Below are 5,733 nucleotides of genomic sequence, written 5' to 3' on the forward strand. Positions count from 1 at the left end.
GATTCTTATTGAGATGAGTCACTATTTTATTGCTTCAAAAAGAACCACTACACCATAATGAGCGAATTAGAAAATCCTACGCAAAATAAATAAATAAATAAAATCTAACTACAGAAAAAGTTTGAAGCTTATGATTTCCTGGCAACTTTTCTCTACCGCCCCTTCTAGCTTGGCTAGTCTCTCAATTTCATCATTAGACAACACATTATTTGCCTAAATGGTATAAATCTTGACCTCTGTTATGGTGACATTATTTGATTCTTATGGATTTTCCATAACTTGATTCCTATGGAAAATTTCAATAATTTAATTCCTATGAAAACTTACCATAATTTCCATAATTTGTAGGAACTAAATTTTCCATCATTATAATTTTTCATAATTTGTATGAATCAAATTGATGTCTCCATATTTTGAAATCTATATATACCCACATTCTCCTGTTGACCGTATATCGCATTGTCGCATCATCAAGCTCAATTGAGCCCTCCTCTCTCAAGTAGGTTCTTTTCACACTCTGATTTTCATCACTTTTATTCAGCCCAGCGCGACTTTGGTAGAAAATTCATATCTCATTGTAGGAGTATTGAAATCGTGATCCGTTTGATTTTCCAAAAACTATACTCATAGAGCTACAACATATACAAAAATCATGATCAGACAACTCTCGAATTTACTCGGGTAATATTTTGAACTCAGCCTAAAATTCTGATGAACTGAATGCATCAGCTTTGTGTGACTTCGCGAAAAATATCATATCTCGACGTAGGAATAACGAAATCACAAGCGGTTTGCGGTGTTGGAAATTAAATTCATAGGGCTACATCATATACAAAAACCACGATTAGATTGCATCTGTGCTGATTCAGTTTTCTATTTGAAATCAGTGTTTCACCAACCACAAAATTTGAGGTTACCACCTTTACTTTGGACATGTTCTTACGAATCTAAATTTTTTCCTTTTGATTAGATTTTTGTTGAAGATTTTGGATAGAGAAATATGAATTCGATCCCGCAACATGATGTACTTCCGCGACTGAGATTCCCCGCATCCTCTTCTTGAAATAGTGGGTGACGACCAACAAATTCCAAATGCCAAAGTTCTACTTTTGGAGGTTCAGACTCCGGCTATCGGCATTTTCTCCCTTGTTAGTGGGACATATGATGAATTCTCTTCTCCTTAAAGAATGGTCAAAAATGGATACCGAAGACGTCATGAGAAACTTCTCGAGCAAGGCTACTAGCATGAAAGTTCCTTTACTAAAATCCGCAATTCATCATGACGTAGCATCTTCCAAATCTTCTCATTCTGATGGAAGTTTCAACAATTGGAGTGTTCCCTCTTCTAACTTTGGCAATGTCTGCTACACACCTGGTTACTGGGAATGGGTAGAAGACGTGCTAACCCGCCACAAGGAGATTTTGGAGCTCATCAAGGTTTATGATGTTGTATATACTTCTTTGTTCACATACGACTATGACGACAATGTACTCCATGCTTTTTGTGAACTTTGACGCCCATCTACCAACACGCTTTCTACTTTCATTGGAGAGATGTCCATATCACTTTGGAACTTACAAGCAATTGGACGTCTCCCTGTACAAGGGTAATTTTATGACGAAGTCGTTCCCTCGGGGAAAGAATTGACGCAAATTGATACTCAAAGAGAATTGCTTCTTCCCAAAAGTTGTCGATATTTGTTTTCGGCCTTCTACAGATTAGCCAAAGATGATCTCCATGAGGTGTCCGTCCATGATTTGGTGAAGTTCTGCTTTAGAGGACCTAATATATATGTTGAGCCTTTGCAAAATGTGTCAAAGGTACGAGCCCACAAAGCCAAGGTTAAACCGTAATCCATCTAGACATATTGATTCGAACTTCCTACCGTGCACTGACGAGGAGAATGCCCCCTTTGTCGAGTTAGATATGGAAGAATCACTTAGAGAGCCCTAACAGAATTAGTCTCATCTCTAAGCTATTCTTCCACATCTAACTCGACAAAGGGGACATTCTCCTCGTCAGTCTATGGTAGGAAGTTCGAATCAATATGTCCATAAGGATTATGGTTTAAACTTGGCTTTGTGGCTCGTACCTTTGACACCTTTTGCGAAGGCTCGACATATCTATTAGGTCCTCTAAACCAGAACTTCACCCAATCATGGACGGACACCTCATGGAGATCGTCTTTTGCTAATCTGTAGAAGGCCGAAAACAGATATCGACAACTTTTGGAAAGAAGCAATTCTCTTTGAGTATCAATATGCGTCAATTCTTTCGCTGAGGGAACGACTTCGTCATAAAAGTGCCCTTGTACAGGGAGACCTCCAATTGCTTGTAAGTCCCAAAGTGATATGGACATCTCTCCAATGAAAGTAGAAAGCGTGTTGGTAGATGGGCGCCAAAGTTCACAAAAAGCATGAAGTACATTGTCGTCATAGTCGTATGTGAACAAAGAAGTATATACAACATCATAAACCTTGATGAGCTCCAAAATCTCCTTGTGGTGGGGCAGCACGTCTTCTACCCCATTCCCAGTAACTAGGTGTACATAAACATGTATGTATATTGTATAAATTGTTTATGAACATGTATATATGATGTATAAATAATTATGTATTGTATATGTAATGTATCAATATTGTATAAATAGTTATGTAGTGTAAATATTATGTATCAATATTGTATAAATAATTATTTAGTGTATATCTAATGTATCGATATTGAATAAAGCATGGTATATAAACATGCATATATAATGTACAAATAATTATATAGTGCTTATCTAATATATAGATATTGTATAAATATGTATAATCGTGTATCAAATTGTATAAATAATTATGTAATGTATCGATATTTAGTTGATTGTCATCTATTCTCACCTTAATAGATTAAAAAATAAATAAAAATAATAAAATGATATAAATATTCATTTTTCCAAAAGAAAAAAGTGACACAATTAGAAAGGAAAAGGTTCATTTTTTTTTAAAAAAAAAAAAGCAACAAAAATAATATAAACAAAAAAGTTTTTTTTAATAGTGTTATTTAGCCATGTGATAGCGATAAACCGTGACTAACGTATTAAGTAACTACATCAAATATGACCCTTTTATCCGAATTGGATCATTTTGGATAATTTGGTAAATTTATAAAGAAAAGTGGTAAACAAATATTATGAATTATCACCTACCGTAATTTTTCCTTTTTTTTAGGAAAAAGGAAAATTGTACTCCAAAAAAAAACTATTTACAAGCAACTACCCCTTACTTTCATACCCCTTATTTTTAACTACTAACATGTGTTTACTACTTGATACCATCAGAATATATATATATATATATTCCAATAAATAGAACAAGGGCCCACTCGGACATATAGTTTGGGCCGTGGATCCAATCAGGATAAATATATAGGGAAAATTTTCAAAATGTCAATATTTTAGCATTTAATAGGATTCTTTAGCCATACTTTCAATATTTATTAAAAATGTCAATATTTTAGCATTTAATAAGATTCTTTAGCCATACTTGCAATATTTATTAAAAATGTCAATATTTTAGTTTGTTATGTATCTGATTTATGTTTTTTTTATTTGATTTAATTGAAAGAATACAATTATTTAATAATAGAAATGAGAAATTTAGGAGAGAGAATATTTTTAAAAAGAAACATATCACTTAAAATTCTCATAAGTTACAAATTTAAAAATAAACACATAGCACCCATCCCTCTTCTTCATCAAATTCTTTAATATCAATTATTAAATTTCCATTGATAATACTCCCTCCGTCCCATTTTATATGAGGTACTTCGACTCGGCACGGAGTTTAAAAAATAAAGGAAGACTTTTAAAACTTGTGGTCCAAAATGAATGATAGAAATTTGTGTGGCTGTAAATCATTTCATTAAGGGTAAAATATATATTTTATAGTTAGATTGTTACTTTATATAGAAATGTGTCATTCTTTTTGGGACTGACTAAAAGGAAAGTGAGTCATATAAATTGGGACAGAGGGAGTACTCAATTTCTGTTGAAGTGAATTTGATTAAATTCTATTTTTCTGTTTGGGAAGAAGATTTTGAAATACAAATCAGTTTAGAATACAAATTTGGAATACAAATCAGTTTAGAATACAACTTTTGTTTAAATCAAAAGTTAAAAATAAAAGTGAATAATGAATTTGATGAACAACTAAGAAACGACTTTAGAATACAATTTTTGAAATACAAAATCCAGTTTAGATACAAATTATTATTTTTGGTTTAATCAAAAGTTAATATGAAACTACATGAGTACAAATAATTGATATACAACATACATAATACATTTATTTTGAATACAAATATAGTTGATAATTGAACTTGAACATAACATACAAAATGAATGATTTGAATGCACGTGAACACAATATGCTTAAATAAATACAATATTACTCAAAAATACTTTTAAAATATAAAGAATACAATATACATATTAGTATGAATACAATTAAGAATATACATCATTTACTTCGCTTATAATTTCATTCAAATAAATGCAATGTTCTGAAAATATAGTTGACATATGAAAAATACAACTGACAATACTAATATGAACACAAATTAAATAGTGGTGAGGTTAATAAAAATACAGACCCAAAAGAAAATTTACTAAATAAACGATTTTATATTGAAACACAAAAATACATAAAAGACTCAAAATATACAAATCAAAACTAAAAAAATACTTATATGAACTTAATAAATACAAACCCAATAAGAAGTTATCCGATCAAATGATAATCTGGTGCATATCTTTTGTATAATTCTTTTCCATTTTGAAAAAGAAAAAAAAAAAAATCTGGACGGAGAGAGGGAAATAAAAATAATGAATAGAGAGAAAATGGGGTTGAAGGGGAGCGAAAATAGGATTTATTTTAGGAGGATAATTATAAACATATAATTTTCTATATAGGAGAGAGATAAAAATAAAATTGAAAAAATATGAGAGAGAATATGTTGGATACACTTTATTTGCTAAAATATTGACATTTTAAATAATTATTTTAAAGTATAGATGTTCTTAATAATTATGTTAGAAAATTTGACTAGTTAGCTAATTTTCCCTAAATATATTGGGTGGGATCCAATTTTGATAAGTATTTTGTCTTATGGGTCCAAGTTATGTATTTTTTTCCATTATTTAGGCCCAATTGCCTTCTTTTTTTTTTTTGTCATTTAGGTTCCGGATCCTCAAAATGCTATCTAAAAGAAGTATGCAAGAGATGAAAACACAGCTTCTCCATAACAAAAATCTAAATGCTTAAGATTAAAACTTTTGCAAATAAATAAGTCCCAACTCCTCTCTTTAAATGATAAGAACAATGTTTTGTCCATCAAAAAGTTATCCAAAGAAAGTGTGCAAGAGATCGAAGTTGGGCTTCTCAATAAATGAAATCTGAATTATTGCACTACAAACTTCCATGCAAGCAAATAAGACCTAAATCCTCTCTTCTTATAGAAGAATGTTTTCTCCATCAAAATATGATTTAAAGGAAGTGTGCCAGAGATAGAAAAGGAGTTTCTCAAGTTAAGTAGTCCTAAGAATCCACATATGAACATATATCAGTGGAATCATTATGTTCTTATATTATTGTGAACATCATTAACTTTTGTGATCTTGTTGATACCAATATGAGCTGAGTAATAGCCACATAAGCATCTAAGTCATCTTATTCACATGCTAGGAGGCC

The sequence above is a fragment of the Solanum tuberosum genome, unplaced genomic scaffold (assembly GCF_000226075.1).
Source record: "Solanum tuberosum cultivar DM 1-3 516 R44 unplaced genomic scaffold, SolTub_3.0 scf00366, whole genome shotgun sequence".
Lineage (NCBI taxonomy): Eukaryota > Viridiplantae > Streptophyta > Magnoliopsida > Solanales > Solanaceae > Solanum > Solanum tuberosum.